This window comes from Neopsephotus bourkii, unplaced genomic scaffold (genome assembly GCF_033783945.1).
Source record: "Neopsephotus bourkii isolate Nb327-2 ecotype Australia unplaced genomic scaffold, CSIRO-AGI_Nbou_v1 NB_1655, whole genome shotgun sequence".
In the NCBI taxonomy this organism is placed as follows: domain Eukaryota; kingdom Metazoa; phylum Chordata; class Aves; order Psittaciformes; family Psittacidae; genus Neopsephotus; species Neopsephotus bourkii.
The window spans coordinates 2085453-2103463 of record NW_026902129.1 but is presented as its reverse complement, the minus strand read 5'-3'; the positions used below and the strand labels follow the sequence as shown (position 1 = coordinate 2103463).

General features: G+C 41.1%; 1 long non-coding RNA gene across 2 annotated transcripts; it reads right to left on the bottom strand.

Moving 5' to 3' along the window:
• Positions 1 to 6664: 6664 nt before the first annotated feature.
• Positions 6665 to 18011, bottom strand: LOC133223843 (uncharacterized). 2 transcript variants are annotated; one of them, XR_009728705.1, is made up of 4 exons: positions 17926 to 18011; positions 14508 to 14623; positions 9600 to 9680; positions 6665 to 6850 (listed from the first exon to the last, which is right to left on the bottom strand). It is a non-coding gene; the product is annotated as an uncharacterized LOC133223843 (long non-coding RNA). The 2 variants fall into 2 exon arrangements; XR_009728704.1 differs by lacking the exon at positions 14508 to 14623.

Here is an 18011-nt window from a genome sequence, read left to right as displayed (position 1 = left end):
GGCTGTGCCCCACACCACTGCCCGGAACACTGTCCTGGGCGACACGGTACCCCAGAGAGAACTGAGTCAGACAATGGGACTCATTTCCAGAACAGCCTTATACACACTTGGGCCAAAGAGCATGGCATTGAGTGGGGATATCACATCCCCTACCATGCACCAGCCTCTGGGAAAATCGAATGGTACAATGGGCTGTTAAAAACTACACTGAGAGCAATGAGTGGTGGGACTTTCAAACACTGGGATACACATTTATCAAAAGCCACCTTGGTGGTCAACCTATGAAGGAGACATTTCCTTACACTCCTGACCCCTTCCTAACAGACTATTTACAGCATCATTTGAGAGTTCTGAAGGTTTTGAATGGCCTTTGGGTACCTCTGGGACCTGCCTGCTGATTGTGATGGGGATCACCATGTTGGCACGCATACGAAGTGTGTTTTGCCTGTGACCATTTCATCTGATCGCAGAAGTTAAGGAGAGTTCAGTTTGGGTCTTGTCTAGGCTTAGACGATGATATAGGAGGACCAACAGATTTTCCTTGAGGCTGGACAGTCACGAGTGGCAGGGTGTGTGAGATAGTATGGGCAAGTATCCAGGCCAGCGGGCCCCTCCAGTGCTTTGGAACTTCATCACTGAACAAGTGCAAAATCCAGAAAAACTAGTAAAACACTTAAATGAGGTGTGTTGTCATTGCTGTCATACTAGAGAGGGACAACTCATGGCAACCTGCTGGGGCTTGGCCTACATCTACAGAGCCCCCTGTTCAACACTATCGAGCACCTTCACAGGGATGTGATTGCCGGGCAAAGAACAAATCAAAAGACTACATAGCTATTAAGCAGTGAAAGGGAGACTTTGCAGTAAAGCACTATTCTGAGAGTCCCCAAACACTATCTGGGCATCCAAAGGCAAGGTGCGCAGAAGAAAAAGCTCACCATAGCCCTTAGGGTACAGGACAAGTAGACAGATATCGAAATGCTTATCACAGACATCTAACTTTGAGAATAATGCAAGCAAAGTGAGTTTCATTTGGTTAAGATAAGAGATGAGACTGAGGAAAGCATGAACATGAAAGACTGCATGAGAAACACCGTCTACAATGTTTGTAAGAATTCTGAGTTACCAGCTGGGCTTAAACCATGACAGCTCTTTGTCATGATGCAAAATGAAACAAAACTTAAAAATGCAGATATCACCTTATTTCTAGATAATGAACACATTCCCTTGTGCCTGCAATGCACAGAGACAGAGAAACCTGGTTGTCCTAAATCACACTTACTAACATTTTTGTGTCCATGAGCAATGCAAGGACCATCACACAGGGAGTTGGGTTGATGTCTGGCAGCTTGAATCTCTGTCACCACTGCCTATTCATTGAACCATCCTTCCTCTCCTTGAGTTCAATTAAAATCAAGCATTTACTTTAGAAGGCAGTCCCACCAGATTTGGTTTCCAGCCCTAAAGCAAAACAATCTTTGCAAGTGCAGCTTTATTCTGAGTGTAAAAATAGCACTCTGGTATTCAACAAGTATGTTCCCAATTGCATATATAGTCCTGTCTTCTGTCTTAGGAGTCAGGGGGTCGGAGGTTTCTAATGTAACCCTAAAAGACAGAATAACTTTAGATAGGGTGAGGTAGGTATTATTCCTGCTTATCTGTTTACTAATTTCATCTCTCCTACAGAACCCTGCAAGGGTGCCTGCACATTTTACTAACAGCAACATACTTTAAATTTTCTGTGCAAAATAATAGGCACAGAAGCCAGGATCAAGGATTAACCAGTGTGCTATAAATTTAAGGCACTGACTCACCAAACAACAACCTATTTATGTGCTTATCTTCCTAAACAACTAATTTCCTATTCTCCCTAGTATCATTTAAGCTCTGAATTCCAGATGTTTTTTCCTCTCAGCACTCCTTTTCCTTTATTGTCTTTCAAAAGAAGGCAGGAAGGCCAGATGAAGGCTCCAGTTAGCCATTCTATCAACAGAATAATGATGCTGGCGCCAATGAATGGGGATATTCTGGAGCACTCTAAGTAGAAGTGAAACCAGAATTCAATTCATAATTTTGTTTGCTGCATCCCAGGCTGTTGCTATGGAAATGAAGGTAAAATCCTATAATTATAAATTACCCGATGTCAACACAGTGTCTAGTTTTCATTTGCACATGCATTTATTATTAAAATTAGGGCCAGGCAAAGCCCAAAGCTGAAAAATCACCCAGTGTGTTTGCTGTAGATGATAACAGACTTTTAATGTTCTCTTGCTGGCTCAGGTGAAATATGTGTCAAAGTATCTTGGATTCAGGTTCCTTCAGTGCTCAGATTCAGATTTAAAAGTACACATATCTAGGAACGGAGGCCAGCTCCATTTCAATGCCAAACCAGAAAACCTCATGTTGGGAGCAAGGCCTGAACTGGGAGAGCCACACTGCATGCTTTCATCCTGCTCATCAGATGAGAGGCAACTCAATGGGCAGCCCAGTACTGAATGGTTAAAGGTATTGCAGGTTAAGAGACCTTACGCAGGGGCATGCTACAGGGTAGCCAGCACCCACTAATTCACCAGCAGTTAGCCAATGCCAACTTACCTGCTGCCTGTGCTAGGTTATTGTGGTCTATATTAAGAGACTCACAGGAGTCATAGAATGGTTTGGGTTGGAAAGGACATTAAGATCACCTAGTTCCAACCCCTCGCCATGGGCAGGGACACCTTCCCCCGACCAGTTTGCTCAAGGCTCTCTCTAACCTGGCGCTGAGCCAGGGATAAAGCATTCACAGCTTCCTTGGGCAACCTGTTCCGGTGCCTCACTAACCTCACAGAAGAGAACTCCTTCCTTATATCTAACCTAAAACTCTCCTGTTTAAGTTTAAATATGTTTCCTCTTGTCCTACAGCTACAGCCCCTGATGAAGAGCCCCTCTCCAGCATCCTTGGAGCCTCCTTCACATACTGGAAGGTTGCTATGAGGTCTCCACACAGCTTTCTTCTCCAGGCATGGGACTCTCTCCTTCTTTCTTTCTTGCACCCCAGTGTGTAAGCTCCCCATTAATGTATACCCCTGGTGTGCTACACTTCATTAAGCAGATGCCTTCACCATCCTCTAGCCTCCTGCTTTGGTTGCAAACACCTTCGGGGGACCCTGTACAAGACTGGCAGTCCCACTGCTAACAGCAAGCAAGTGCTCCTCTAACCTAAAAGCCTGCATTATGCCAAATCAAACAGAACCACCCAATACAAAAACTGGATATCCGTCAGGTAAACCAGAGGGTAAAGACTTATCTGTCATTCCCTCTCTGCCATCTGTACTGCTATTAAGCACATACCAACCTAGTTAATGCTCTGAGTCTGGATATAAGAGGCACCTCCAATTCTAAAGGCTGCTAATCACCAACAGCACCACTCGGCTGGAAAACACTGTTAAATCCTGTTTCAGATTGAGGTTGTCACGCTTGTGTAAAGAGTACTCTCTGCAGGGGTTTCTTTATTTTAATGTTCTTTAATCTCACCTTCTGTTTTGCCTGTCTAATGCTGCAGCTCCCCCTCAAGCCCATCCAATTTTGTGACCCCCTGAAAGTTAACATTCCCTTCTATTTTTTTTAACCACCTTGCCTTGTCATCCAAAGGAACAGGATGTCATGAACACAAAGGCAGTCCCATTGGCTGATTCAATAGAAAAAAAAAAATGCAGCTAAGCAACTTTAAAAACTTTCTCCTAAAAAAACAAACCCCAAACCCATAGGAATATGAAAGATCAGGCTTTCCGTAACTATTTTACTGTGTGAGGTGTCACACACCGCAAACAATTAGCAGTAGAAAAGACTGAGGAAAGGGTTGAGCTTCTCAGGAGCATTTGGATAAAGCCACACTGATTTGCTGAATCAGCAAGAACACATGAGCAAGTGGCAGCTTTGGATGCAGCAGAAATCTTCTGTTTTGATAAGAAGCTAATGCTACAGAGCCCCCAAACAGCACCTCTCAAGGACACCAGTGACCTGGCCTAAGCCAAGTTTCCCTCCTTCAGACCAGAGACTCACTGACAGGCTTCATACTCCAGGTAGTTACTCTGGTCTCCTACCTATGCTCAGGTGAGGCTTTCTGGGTTTCTCCTATGGGGACCTTTCTGCTTTGCTAATCAAACACTCACCAAGTCTCTTGCATCGCAGGTGAATACCTCACATCCTTGGTACATCTACATCAGGAAAACTGTCTTAGTTCTTGGGGAGAGGAGATGGGAAGGAAGAAAAGTTTTGAAAGACTTTGGGGTTTTGGGTTTCACTCCAGTGAAGAGACTTTATCTATCTAATAAGAACAGAAGTGTTATCGTACCTATCTAATAAGAACAGAAGTGTTATCTGCTTTCTGTATCCCTGGTGTTCTGCCTGGGCCAGCATTTGGGATAAACATAGCTATCCCACAGTACGATTTTTACAAGCAGCATACACAAAACCCATCATAGATGAAGTAAATGGCAGCATATTCTGTTGGGCTCCATGGAAAAATTAATATACAATTGAATGAAACATACCTGCATGTGCTGTGCCCTTCTGATAATATGAAGGGTATGCACCATTTTGTTTGTTTTCAGGGAATGATGCAAAAGAGAGGGCGCAACTTACATTTCCATCAAATGGAAAACGCAAGGAAAAACACTATAATCTGCTTAGTAACACAGGTTGCTATGAACACATCAGACCATCAGACTGCCTATTTGCCAAGGCAGCATGCAGTTCAGCACCTGCACAGCAAGTCTGGGCAGCAGGATTTCCCCTACAGATCCAGACTTCAGGGTAGATCTCCCCTGCTCCCCCTAAAACGCCCCAGAGCAGCCACACATCCCACCATCACCAGAGCTAAAAGCAAAATTTGCTCCTTCCTTTCCCTTCATCATGCGATACATGTGAACCTATTCTTAAGGCAAATGAAAAAGCCATGGTAATTTCAGCACTAGGAAAGACAAAAAATGGTAAAAAAAAAAAAAAGCATGTGTATATTCCTAAAAACATGTATATATTGTATATTCTGGCATATAAATAAGTACATGAGCAGCACTCAGGTATTCCAGCAGTACGGCCCCTCTAAGTACCTGTAAGTGCATACAGGCCACAAGTCTGCTTTCAGTGATGAGATTTAAAATCTGCCATTACAGAACAGTGGCCTGAAACCTTATACAAGTGACGTTAGTTAAGGATGGAGTAACAGCCTTTACACTCAATTTCCTGGCTTTCCTTGGTTTGCGTCACACCCTTAATGTTATTTCAACATTGCGTTTTGTCCTCTAAATTAAATATACAGTAGGTGTTTTGTATTTAATTTCCTTACTGTTCCCCCCCCCCCAAAGGAAAAAGAATGGAAGAGATTCATGAAAGGTTATAAAACACACATTGTGTACTGGAGAGGCTGGAGTAGCTCTTTTGGAGCCTTTTCGTTCTCCTGGGAAAATATGTAATTAGCTAGTTTTTTAACATGTGTATTATGTACTGAATTACATGTATTTATACATTTCTCAAAGGAGTATTGCTTACACAATAGCCTGGAGCAACTCTTTTGGAGCCATTTGGGTCTATCATGTAATTATGTACTTAGGACCCGTTTATAGCAAATTTTGGTGTGCCTACGTAGTAGCTTATTTCAGACGAATTTTCAGGCTTGTGAAGGGTGCTACACTGACAGCCCTGGAGACTGCAGGCTTCTGTTTACTTACAGAAAGGGAAAACACGAGTCAGGAAGATGTGGGCATCCCCAGACTATCCCTCCAAAACTTACCTTATCCCTGACTTTGGGAACAACTTCCCGAAGTAGGTGGGAAAAGATTCCCTACTCAGTTTTGTCAGCAATTGTTATGGCAGGTTTGGGGATGACGACAGCTACCCCCCTGGAACTGAACCCATTAAAAAAAATAGTGCACATAGGCTGCTAAGTATCTGCCATCTGCTAATCTGCAACTTATCTCATTTCTTTTTCTTTATATATATATATGAATAGAATATTATTCTTGGAAGCAGAATTCTGTAAGGATTTATGTGCTGTGAAACAGACACAGGCACTATGAAAAGGGGTATTAGATATGTTTGTACCCTCCCAAGATGCAGCTTTCCAAGTCTTTAAACATCAGAAAGAAATTAAAGGGTTTGTGGCACTTTTTTCCTGGAAAGAGAGAATGCAGAAGCCAAAATAGTTTTCGCTTCAAATTGTAAACAAACAAACTCCCTCTCCCAACCCAAATACAGTGTAGCTAAAATGACTTCATGTGATGCTGCCAAGAAAGCATGGTGACAGCCGTAATGTAAATGCATGGATGGATGTATTTTTACATTATTTCAAGAAGGAAAATGGCTTGCTCTGAATGAAAGAAGCTGAAGTCATCAAGCAGTAGATGCGGGGCGAGTAATAGACTTTCTTACCCCAAATCACCCCAAACCCCAGTTAATACTAACTCCCACATTTAGTTGACACCCATCCTCCTAAATGTAATTTCATCTTGCTTGGATTTATTTAATTGCTTTGGTTATTTCAAAGGTGTATGCCACAGTCTGGGGGGTGTGTTTGGTTTTTTTAAGTCTTGTTTTAAACAAAGTATCAGAAAACATTTTTCAAAGACTTTGAAAGATTGTGCATTTCCCAAATAACACTTTTCATTTAAAACATATTGCAAGAAACTCGCTTAATTCTCTTCCTTTAATTAAAACATGACTGGAATTCAGCCCAGTCTGTGAAGTCCTAAAACCTTCCAAAACTAACTTTTGGGAAACAATTCTATACATAAGAAAGCCTTCATCCCAGTCTCCTAAGGAGCAGTGAAGACTGTGATGCTTGGCTTCAGCTTCCCTTTTCCTTAACACCATGCTGTGGAGGAAGGCATGAAAAGTGAGGTTAATGATGGAGGTCAGCACCAGAAACATCTGGGTATTTCTCACTCTCTCAGGGCAGTGTTTTCCAGAGCGTGAGCAGAAGTGTCACACACACTACCTTTTCCTCACTGCAGTTCATTGATGGCACAGAACAGTAGCAAGCTACAGACAATGCTAAGGCAAGGCACATTTCCCATCCTACACTGAAGGAATATGTAAGGTGCAAGGAAAAGCAATCAAAACAGGGGGAAAATTAATATAATTGACACACTGCTGACTGGGTACCACTACAATCTTTCAGGTTGTCCGAAACTATGCATTTTGCCAGTTTAACTCTCAGTACAGAAAGTACCTTTGTACACAGAGTACAAATTTCAGCAAGTTACAGCTGACTCAAATCAAAGCTACCAAAGTACTACATGTCAATCTGCTTCCCAGGAAGCTATTTCTGTGCCTGCTTCAGCTTTTTCTCCTCAGCTCTTTCTGCAACAGAGAGGTCCACCACCAAGTTTGCATGTACTTACTTTTTAAGCTTTAGGGAGGAGAGGGGTTCCTAAAATATCCCTGATAAATAAAGAAGCAAGCCTGGAAAGTTTCAGCTCAAAAGGCCAAAGATTCAGAGAGAAAGAACAGAAAATAGCAGGTGAAAACAGAAACACCGTAAAGTTTCATGGGTGCTGTCATTCAGCATGGATGGATGGTTCAATAGGCAGACCATGTGGTAGAAAACCAGATCAGTGTCGTGGCATCACTGTGCTAGCCCGCACATCCCCAAATCCTCTGCACTCCAGTTCTTTTACCTGTTCAATGTATACCATAGAGCTAGTCTAACTGCAGTACAGAAGGAAATGTTTTGATCATAAGCATCAAATTTAAAGGTCAGACGAATTTTTAGCAGCAAAAGAAAAAATCACTTAGAATTATGAAAAAGTCCTTCTCTGTACCATCTTTTTGAGATACTGCTGCCATTTCCAGTCAGGGAAGCTATTTTTCCTCCTTTGGGTTACACAATTAAAAGCCTAATCCTGCATTTCTTCCTTACAAGAGGAACCGTATTAATATGAAAGCCCCAGAGGTACCAGCAGGCGTTCTGTCAACCACAGTTACATGTACAGGCACAAGGGGTGTTAGAAACTTCCCCAGACCGTTACAGGACATTATTAATACAGCTGTAATTTAACACCTCTACTTTAACTTTCAGAAGGAGAAAGTAGTTTTCATGGCAGAAGGCCACCATCAGTGACAGGACATGCCCATCACCACTGTACCAATGCAGGCAATTAGGAATACAGGGCCAGAACAAAGCTGTGCACCCATGAAGCCTGGGGCTCTGTACACACAGGCAACTATGTACCATAATCCATCTCATTGCCCACAACAAGTATTTTGTGCCCAAGTTGCTCCTAGTGGAAGGCATTTTCACAATCTCACTACAGTGAGGGGTAGAAACCGTCTGATTTCCAGTTTAAGCCTATTCAGGGCCAAGTTTATGCCCACTTGTTCTTATGCAAATATTGCTCTTGGGTTTAAATAGTTTTTTCCCCTCTCTGGCATTTAGCCCTGGATGTATTTATAGAGTGCTGTCAAATCCCCTCTCAACTCTATTTTGCTAAACTAAACAAGCCAATCTCTTACAGTCCCTTCCCATAAGATAGGCTTTCCAAACATTTACTACCTCCACAAGACTTTCCATAGATTTTATATGATCTAGCTCTAACTCAACTTTGACATAGTTACTTTAAAAAAAAAAAGTATGCAATATCTTAAATTAAGCTGTCTATTATCTTGTACAAAGGTACCAGTGAAGTACCTGAGGTACTTGGCTTCCCTGCAGTTTCACCACTGTCAGCACATCACTAACTAGGATAGGATAGACAAAGTTAACTTTGAAGGTTTAGTCCAAGACTCAGCCACATATAGAAGTAGCACAGTTAGTTAAGCATGAAGAGGGTCATTCCAATCCTCAGCACTGCAATTCCCTAACATGTCAGAGAGGGACTCACTTGCACGTGTGCAATGTCTCATTTTTACACAGACACTCCAAGCGTCCTCAGCCACTAACCTTTACAGAATACACGTTAAGAATACAAATGCATTAACAGCATCCCCTAGAAGTTTCCTCTTACTGTTGTTTTCCTTATGGTGGCATCTAAGGATGCTCTTTAAGAAGCTCACCATGGTATGCATTAGGTAACAAGGTGGCATTAGGACAGCTGCTACCTGCCTATTTTACAGGCTATGGGTCTGAAAACAGGCTAGGTAAAAAGGTTAACATCAGATAGGATAACAAAACAAGACACAATAATGAGGCACTATAAGTTAATACTTACCAGTACTACTTGATGGAGCCTACCTTTTTCCTTTTCTCAATTTCAACTCACATATGTTGCTTTGGCACTTACCCTGGGCACAGTTTATGCATTACAGCTTCTGCAGCATATACACCCCAAGATTTCCACAGATGCACATATACAGAGGCACAACCAAGCCCTTGTTACCCTTGCGTTTTACCAGACTTAACAGAAGGAGCTGTAAGTCCTGAAGCACCTTCCCTTTCACAAATAGTGCAAACCTCACATTATCCTAAAAACTGATACCATACCACCAGCTGAAGCTGGGCTTACAGGTTCAAAATCCTTGCTTTCCCATTGATTTTCTTGTACAAGCCCATCCTCACACATATAGTTGAGTTCCTAAAAGTATAACCTATCTTTCCCTTCTTAATATTTGGGAAGTATTCTTACATTTTAGTGGCTTAGAAACAGGGTTTTCTCCTCACTTGTTCACATTCCCAAATCTGTGATATCAAAAGCACAATCAGTGGCCTGCGAAACAGATATTTATAGACAGTGTAAAGGCACAAATGTATCAGGTTAAGGTACAAATAAAGGCATCATTTGGGCCTTGGCTTTGTCTTCCTTATCTTAGCGTGCTTGGACATCTTTGAAGTGTAAATTTAATTTCATGTACAACATTTCTTTAATGTTTTACCCATGCATCATAGAGTTGTGCAAGCATTACTTCCTCAATTTTTATTCTTAGAAGAGAAACACACGAACCCATTATACACGAAATCCAAAAGAGCTTGCTGCTGCATCACCAAGTCACCAACAACACATGATGGGTAGAAGTCATTTTGAAGTTCACATCCTAGGTTCACCTATTCATCCCAGGCAGGGCTTACATTCTCAGGAACTCTGCATTTCCACAGCTCTAGAAGGGCTTGAGCCCCACTAACACACATGAACACAGTATTTACAAGAGCAGAAGCCAGCAGAACAGCAACAACAAACTACCAGTGAGATCGTGCTGGTAGCTCTCCTAACAACACTCACAGCACACGGAACCATTGCATGCAGTCTGGATCTGGATACAGAGGGTAGCAGCCACGTTCCCCATGTTATGACATGAGCATTAAAATACTACTGTTTGGCACATTTTATATGCTTAGTGATTAGGTACAACTGTGCATACATGTATATTTTTAAATGTAGTGAACACAACTCTTAAACACTGATTTAATGACAATAGGTTTGAAGTGATAGAAGACAATACCTTTCTTAAAAAAAATCCAGTTTATGTTCCTTCAGGTCAGATAACGTCATTTCTAGTTCTGAGAATACTTAGCCTGTTACTAATAAACCAATAAATATATGTGGTGGGCTTCCACTTTTCAGGAAAAGGTTAAAATTCCAGATTTGATGAAAACAGAACTCATGCTCTCTTTTCCACCAGAGATGATCTTCACTGTAAGAACTTCCCACAGAAACAGTCTGCATATCAAACTTTTTTCTTTTTTCATTTAAAGCTCCCTATAGCTTTTTGGAGTTAGGTATGGGTGTTGTTTTGGTATTTGGGATTTTGAGGGGGCTTGCGGTAAACCTGCGGAAAAGTTAGTAAAGTCACATCAGTGTCTGTATTGTCCCAGCAGCAGCTGAACTTGCCTTGAAGATGCTCATTAACACAAGGTGAATACTTGGCAATCACCTACAGCAAGAACTGAAGCATTCTTGAAACGCTCAGGGAATGGGTATTTCAAAAACACCTTCAGATCTGAATGCTAGGTTCCCTTTGAGAGAACCTTTGAATAAATATTCATCAAAATGGGGGAAACTCACATTCTGGCACGAGCCATTTCCACAGAATCATGACAAAGGATTAAAGTTGTGAGATGCAAGAATTTAGAATTTATATATTGATATCCTTTTCTTCATTCATCCTTCTTAACCATAAGTTAACTCTGAGAATCTCTTGCAAAGTCTTTATTCCTCAAACTGAAACCTTATGGAAAACAAACTTTGCAATATGGCTTCAAGTATAAATTTCCATCTGGGAGAAATAGTTACTTGCTTTTATATCTCCTTAGGGTCAGTAAAAATAAAAGATTAGCCATCAATTTTAGGCTTTTCTATTGTAATGTGTCTGAGGATATGCCTCATCCTTCCTTCATTAGATCGTAAAAGAAGGCCTCCATGGGAGCTTATAAGAAAGATAGGGACAGACTTTTTAGTAGGCCCTATAGTAATAGGACAAGGGGTGATGGTTTTAGACCAAAGGTGGGGAAATTCAGACTAGGTATAAGGGAAAAAAAAAATTAAATACTTGCAATGAGAACAATGAAACTCTGGAATGAGTTGCCCAGAGAGGTGTTAGATGCTCCATCCGTGCAAGCAAAGGTCAGGTTTGATGGGGCTTTGAGTGACCTGATCCAGTTGAAGATGTCCCTGCTCATTGCAAGGGAGTTGGACTAGATGACCTTTAACAGTCCCTTCTAAGCCAAACCATTCTACGATTTTATAATCAGGTTTTGAATAGAATGTATCTAAGTCATGTTTTGTTATAATGACATCTTTTGTTTTTAAAAGGCATTATGATAAAGAAACTAAATGCACTTATATGATAAATACAGGCTCAGGAAAAATAAACCATATTTTAAAGTACTTTTACATGTCTGATAACAGTTCATAAAACAATATTGTTGTTCCTTTTCTCAATAGAAAGAAATGTTAACAGGGAGCAAGCCAAAGACAGGAAGGGAAGGGAGGTGCCAAGGATTCCTGGGATGTCTGATCTACTGTAAGTGGGCTCAGCTCCTCAGCAAGCTTTGTCCCTTAGCAGATGCAAGGGGCAAGAAGGCCAAAGACTGGCAACGACTACGGCTGCTGGTTTACAAGAAGCATACTGAAAGAGCAGCCTCAGGCTTTTATAATACTCTGAATAACCCTTTATTTTCATATCTTTCCACACAGATAAAAGACTGTGCTTGAGCAGCAATAGTGACAGTTGCAACACCAATAGTTATCATACCAAATCCAATCTGTTTAGCTTCATTTAAACAAGCTAGATTTCTAAACATTCTTTTATCCCTTGAGCTGGAAGAAGAACATCTCTTATTTATATTAGTTGCTTAAGACTCCCCTGTGTTATGTGCTGCACAGTGGTATTGTGAGAGCGTTCCATCCCAAATCACTCACCATATAAACAGAAGAGATACAGGAGATACTATTTTTCTTGCTTATAGTAATACAGACTCTAGTCACAGAACGACTCAGAAGCTTTACTTAAGGTCACATAAGACACCTGTAGCACAGCTGCAATATCACTTTTAACTCAGACCTGTCACATCCTGCTGTTGCTGTCTACCAACAGGATTGGTGACAGCCCTCAAGAGAGGCTAAGGCTGTCACTGCAGGTTCACCAATGCAATGTTCCTGCTGACTTGCAGTTCTCAGCTCTATCTGTGCACAGCCCCAGGCTTATTCTAAGCCTTAGCACTATTCAAAGCTCCCAGTGAAGCTGGCTCACACTTAAGTGTTAGAAGCATTTGTAATGCTTCAAAGGTAGCTCCTCCACAGCAATCTCCTACCACTAAACTCAGGGTGCCCATCTCCCATTGCAAATGTAAGAATTGCTCTAAAGAAATGCCTACGAATATTCCTTTATCCATGAACCCAATGTAATTTTACAAATACAATAAGATGAGACAAGACATGGCTAAATTCCTAGCACAAAGTAGTTCCTGCATACAGCAGAAGGGGTAAAACTGTCCATTAGGACAGCCGACAGTGATATAAATTGTTTAAGCAAATGCATTGCTACTGAACCTCAGTAGTGCTCTGTGGGTTTGGAGAAGCCCACAAACACCACATGCACACTAATTAAGCACAAGGTAAAGCCATAAACATTTTAACAGTAACCACGGCACTTTGGGAGGCCTGACTGCCCACTGTGGCTGCGTGCTCTGATCTGGCAGCTCCCTCAGGACCTTCTTTCCATCACATCACAGACCACGATGACCAGCATTTCCAGAATAGACGTATTCTTAACACTGTATTTCAAGAGGCACTCTGGAAACATGGATATGCCTGCCACTTCCACATCCCATTAATTCTGGGGCATAAAATAACCAACTGTACACTCCAGCATTTCAGCCCTGACAAGTACTAAAGAGCCTTTTGGTGAAAGGGAGCGTATGTCCAATTGCTTAGCAAAATCAGGGCCTTCATCATAGACATGGGCAATTTCACAGTCATTAAAATTAGGCTTGGTTCTATAAAGGTCTGTTGCACACGGAATTTGCTGATAGAAAGTAAACATTGACTGTATATTCTATTACAGCACATAAACAGCAGGTTGGTTTTTAAACCTGTACAACTATTACATATGTACTACTTAAAAAAAAAATCTAAGCTAGCAAAATTCCCTTTAAAATATATTAAAGCCTCATTACCACACTCGGTTTAAGAGCAGGACTGACATAAGTGCTATTGCAAAACATCAACAAACCAGAGCATAAATCTTTTGAGTCCGGAAAAGACTCCTTTCATAGGTTATTTTTTAATTCTACAGAGCAACAATGTAATCATCAAGCAAACAGAGAAAGTGAAGGACTGAAAACCAGCCTTATTTTTCACCAACATAAGCACATTCACCTCATGGAACAACCAATGAGTTATTTCTTGCGATGGTCTTCCTGTTATTTTACCTTCTGGAAGGAAAATCTATTTGAAAAGGTGGTATCTTTGTTTGCATGCACACATACATTATATATAAATATATATATATTTGTTTTCACACACATGCAGCAACATGGAGAGTAGGGCTGTCCAGACACAAGGCCCCAACATGCAGTCTTCCCTGTGAACCACAGCAATACATGCAGACAAAGTTTGTTTCTTCTTTTTAAGGTATGTAGGATAACAGTTACTGTCTAAGTAATGATGTGAGGCTGTTGTCCAGGACAGCAGGGAAACAAACGACAAAGAACAAGTTTGGAACACCTTGGCAGACTTCAGACTAGTGAAAACTCCAGTAACGTGAACCTTATTATCAGCCTGCGCTCATTTATTGAGGCATGGCTTGTTGTTTTAGCCAGTCCTTAAACCCCCAGCAAGCTGCTGTCTTCAAACCTTGGGACTTCTCCTAGTAAGGACCTGGGCAGACTCCCTCCAGCTAGGGGAAAGCATGAAGCATGGGAAATTTCAAAGCAGCAGACAGAAAAGGCTTCGAAGGGAAAAAGAGACAGATCTTTACATAGGCCCAGACCGAGCCAGGTATGTAAACATTTGCACAGCTATAAGCTGTAGGAGTACTCCCATTGTAATCAACAAGATCTCTTAAACATGCTTAACGTGAGGCTTATGCTTACATACCTGGCATAAATGGAGACAGAACAAGCAACAGTGGGGCCTGCTTACAGGGGGTTTCTAGCCACGTGGACAGGGAATGATGGGGCCACAGACCCAGCTCCATGTTTTTCTACAAGTAACTGATAATTCTGGATGGCCAGTTAGAGCAAGGATGATATTTAGAGATACCAAAATAAACATGTAGGAAACATATATAAATACAGAAATAAAAATACATATAAATGTATGTGTGTGCACATGTGCATTTTTATATCTATTTTTGTGGGGGAATATATCTCTCTCTCTCTCTAAATCAGGCCAAAAGTAACAAGATGAGTACTCGGAACTTCTGAAGCTCCCAAAGCTAACAGCAGATGCTGTTACAAACTAAGACCTAAATGTCAAGTACCAGTGCTGCTTAAGTGCTACTTAATTAAAATGGAAGAGAACTAGCTTTGAAGTATTAATTCAGTCATTCACAAGGTTTTTATACATTCACAGCAAGAACCCAGCTTACCCCTCAGGCACTCCAGCAACTTCAGGCACTCGTAAGTTTTCACCTAATGGCTCTTTATTTGTAGCAGTACCACATTATGCATGTGAACAAGAAAGCTGTCTTGATCTCTAGGTATTGACTGTCTGGGTATGGTCCATAACTTCCCTCTTACATTTTGTAGCCCAGAGCATCTTTATTCCACAAAAGTGACCTTTACTCACAACAATATCCCACCAAGGACACTAATGGCAGAAGACTATATCACAAATCAAGCAGATACTCTGAACATTTCAGTGAAACAAACAGATATATTTGTTAAACACAGTTTAGCATAAGATATATTTGAGTACCAAACAGAACTGGGAGTCAGTTATCTGTGCAACAGGAGCAGAACCTTGATCAGTGCTTTTTACTGATGGAAATACTAAAGCCTATACTACATAAAAGGAATATCTGATACATCACAGACCATAAAAAAACACGAATTAAAATCAATGGACATATGGAATCCACATGTGAGTAAAAACTGAGGGTTAATTATTCATATATTACTATACAATCAATGAAGAAAACTTAAATGTCAACCTGTGCTCCAGGATTTTCAAGTCAGTAAGATTCCATTATTAATCTTGAACTAGATTAATTACATGCACCAAAAGGTTTTAATAACACAACAATAAAGAACAGAAAAAGACTGCATCAAGTCACATCATCCAAATCAGAATCTGTTTTCTAAAGAAAACAAGAAGAAAAATACTATGTTTAGAAATGCATTTAAAAACCAGCTCTCGCTTTTTCCACAAGATATTAAATTTTGCTTTAAGGAATTTCTTTGCGTCACCACAATCCACAAATAGAGATTTAGTTTCTTCAAGCACTTCTTGAAAGGGACCTACACCACATGCATTAAGTCTTAAAAGAAAAAAAAGAAATCAACTCTTCTGCTTTTTGCAAAGATCAGGAAACACGAATCCTCTATTTCAGATTGCAGAACTCTCTTCTGCTCTGCAACTCTTGCCAAAAATCCATTCTTTATCTTAAGCAGATAAAGGATGCATTTAACATAGAGCACCTTCTCCTTCTAAACACTCACGTAGCTTTCTGAAGGTTAACAGATGCATCAGAAAGAGTAACAAGAACCTGACCCTTTAGAAAGGTTTTCAAGGTTTGAGCTCTTTGTTATATTGCCATTAGCTCCCATACAACCAAACAAAATTGTCATTGCTTTTTAGGCAAAGCTTCTGTCATCTAATTCAAACTCAGAACAGTGTCACGATTTAACTCCATTAGATTACATGGCTGCACCTCTTTACATACCTTCCAGGAAACTCTTTTCAAAGCAGAAATGCATGTTCTTTTAATAAAGGAGATAGGACAGCTTCACTGTAGCACCATTGCTACACCACCTTGTCATGTTGACAAGGGCGGATACTTTCCCAGTGATGGCAGCAGAAAGCTAAGGATGGTAGGAGAGACCACAGTTCATGGCTCTACTGCATTTGAGACTAAGTTTGCTCTTAAACAACATGCCTCTGCCTGTTTTTCACTGGGAGGTTAAGCCTACGTCCTTCAAGATTTAAGAAGCTGTACTAAAAGACAGGACATTACTGCCTTATAGTCAGTGCTATCGTTACACGTACCCGACTATTAGCCATAGCCCTCTAGTCATCATTTGTCCATATGGAAGTGCCTGCGTCCTGCCACACAGTGGAAGTGCTAAGTGAGCACGATCCCTGCAGTTTCCAGTGGAGGAGGTGGAAAGCAGAAATCCACTCACTGGAGCGATGAGTTTGAAGAGGTAAACTTGGTAAAGTTCACCATGACCACCTCTGCTCTGATTTAGCAAGAGTTAAAGAACTTAAAGGATTAGAGGGGAAAAAAAAGTGAAAGAAAAAGTCGTGTTATTTTAGAAGAGTTAATTCCTGGAATGATTGCTGCCAGGGGACCACAGCAACAGAGCAAACAAAGAGGCAGAGATTCAGGGTAAGTCTTTCCTATCAAGTTGGCATACACCCCAGATTGTTCAGCAGTTCTCCAGGATCAGGGAGAGAAAGTCAGCTGTGGGAACCTAGCCTTGCCTTTGCAGGCATCAGCAACCTTGTAAACACCCAGTAAAAGGACTCTAAAGTGAAGAGAAACACAAAACCAGGCTGGGTTCCCAGCTGGTGTGAAGTAGTGTCATTCTACCCACCATGGAAAGCCAAGCTTCGCGTTTTCAGCTCCCCTACTGAAGCCATGCTTCCAAGTACCACTGGCCCTTAAGGGGTGAGCAGGCACCCTCAAACTGCCCGGTAGCACAGTACCATGGGCCACCACACTCAAAAGCAATGGAAGGAACATATTTGCCCCTTATCCACAATAAAAAAGTGGCAAAAGAAGATTAGCCTTAAGTTAACCACATAGGACTCCCCCAGGCACCATTAGGCAGAGCTAAAAGCCAGGACAGAAACAGAATGGTTAAACTGCATTCCTCTCAGAGTACCCATTAAAAGAAAAGCCCTTGTCTTCAGCCAACGGCAAATCCAGTATTCTGCAAAAGTGAATTAAAGTTGCTGGAACAGAGTTTTTCTGAAGCAGTTTACATTGGACAGATCACAAGAACAATAATCACAAAACATGCTTTCTGTGAACCTTCCAAATTATCACATTTCTTCTTTTGACAACAACAAAGAACATTCAGAAGGGGGGGAAAAAGCTTGAAATCTAAGGGATAAGTGCAAGGCAGTTTTAAGGGTTAAGGATCTGAAATAGGAACAAAAGCAATAAAAGAAGAGTCAGGTCTTTTGAGTGTAGCCCAAACCCATAGTGATAGAAGAAATCAGATACTTTCTTGGTGACATAGTCCAAGAGCACAACAAGAAAGCTAGCCAGTTTTCCCAGAATTTATAGCTGATGAACAAGACACTAGTCATTCATACGACTGTAACATCCAAGCAAAATCAGTACCTCATTATGCTGCTCAAACACACAGAAACAGACAATCATGGTCCAAAGAGACTGCAAAGCAACTGGATAAACCAAAGAGCAACAGA